Source organism: Cyprinodon variegatus, unplaced genomic scaffold (genome assembly GCF_000732505.1).
Source record: "Cyprinodon variegatus isolate N-32 unplaced genomic scaffold, C_variegatus-1.0 Scaffold656, whole genome shotgun sequence".
In the NCBI taxonomy this organism is placed as follows: Eukaryota; Metazoa; Chordata; class Actinopteri; order Cyprinodontiformes; family Cyprinodontidae; genus Cyprinodon; species Cyprinodon variegatus.
The window spans coordinates 403076-405074 of record NW_015151109.1 but is presented as its reverse complement, the minus strand read 5'-3'; positions in this window follow the sequence as shown (position 1 = coordinate 405074).

The window sequence follows — 1999 nt, the reverse complement described above, 5'->3', positions numbered from 1 at the left end:
ACACTATTAATTTATAGGGGGCTGAGTAGGAGATACCCTAAATAAGGTGTTGAAGGGGTGAAATAATGTGCAGCTGGACAATCCAGATACTTACAAAAAAAATCTAATGAAATAAAAACTAAGATCATATTAAGGGGCTGATAGGATGCTATTAGAAGTCATGCGTTACAGGTGTGCTTTGGTGGCGCAGTGGTTAGCGCACATAAACTCTGAATGGAGGTCTTTGTACTTGATGCAGCCGACTTGGGTTTGAATCTAACCTGTGCTCCTTCTCTCATACCGAAAAACACGAGATTTTTTTGACTAGTGCTGTCAAAAAAAAAAGAAGTCCTGTATTACAGAAAATTAATGAAACGAGGAAAGAGGTGGACAAAGTACTAAACAGTAGTACTTAAGGAAAAGTACTAAAACTCAGTCAAATCTTACTAATGTAAAAGTTACTTGGTGAAACATCTACTCAAATTCAAATATTGAAGTACTAATTTTTTTAAATAATTAAGTATTCAAAAGTACACACATTCAAACGTTTTAAAGTATTAGAAAAATGCACATTAAATTTTCTAATATCAGTATATTTCTGTATAATTTTCAGAGTAGTTTTAAAGAACCTGTTACATCAGAAACCACCTGATGTATTGATGCGTAGAACCACCTGATTCAGATTCTACACCACCTGGAAAGAACTTCAGCATAAAAAGGTCACAAAAAAGGACATATATTTGGATCATTATTTCTAATTTAAAAACAAACCAGAAATAAAGCAGGAGAGTCTGGATTCTCCTTAAACTTTCTCTATAGAATAGAGGTTTATGGTTTAATCTATGACCACAAAGAAGCTATAACTCTGCTTTGAGATGCATCCTATTGCTCAACTTGACCACATGGTAACAACTAACACCTTAATAAAATGATAAACTACTAATAATATCTGCTCTGAGTTTCTCTCCTCAATGGAACGTCATTAAATCTGTAAATCAGTGGCGTCCAGATTCAGTCCTAATGGCTGCTATCCGCCATGATGGATGAAAACAGCAACAGAGGATTAAAAAGCTGCGCTGAGCTAAAAGGAACAAGGAAATAACAGCTTCCTGGAAACTGAGTGGAGTAGAAAGTTCAGTATTTGACAGTGAGATGTAGAGTCTTGAAGGTTATAAATACCCGCTCAAAAAAATACTCAAGCAAAGTAAAGATACTCAAGAAGAGTACTTAAGTGCAGTAATCAAGTACATTTAATTGGTTACTTTCCACCACTGGCTAAACTTGACCTCAAGTCAACACAACCTGGACAGGATTGTTGATCTAGATTAGAGAAGATCTACAATGTAAACAGAAAAACAGTAGAAGATAGCACCAAGAAAAGCATTTAAAGCCCCAAATCATTGTGATTTGGAAGCAAATGAATATAAAACTCAGGATTACACTGGAAAAACGATCTAGTGTATTTACCCTTAATTTCAGAATCAGAAATACTTTAATAATCCCAGAGGGAAATTACTTTTGTTACACATTCCAGTTGCAGTTTTACATGATATATACAAACATCCAACTATACAATATAATAAGGATGAAAAAATAAGAATAAAAAGAGATAAAATATATACACACTTGAGAAGGTGAATTAGATAGTTTGCCAATGGAATGAGTATTTTTACTCTTAAAATAAGGTAATATGTACTTGAAATAAGACAATGCAATTGTGTTTTCTTATTTTAAGTTTAAATTGTCTTGTTCCATTGGCAAAATGTCTCTTGTACCTCCTCAAACCAAGAACAAATGCCCATCCATCTATCCATCCATCCATCCATCCATCCATCTTCCTCCGCTTATCCGGGGTCGGGTCGCAGGGGCAGCAGCTTAAGAAGGGAGGCCCAGACTTCCCTCTCCCCAGCCACTGCTTCTTGCCCCTCAGGAGGAACCCCAACGTGTTCCCAGGCCAGCCGAGAAACATAGTCTCTCCAGCGTATCCTGGGAGGCGTCCAGGAGGCATCCTAACCAGATG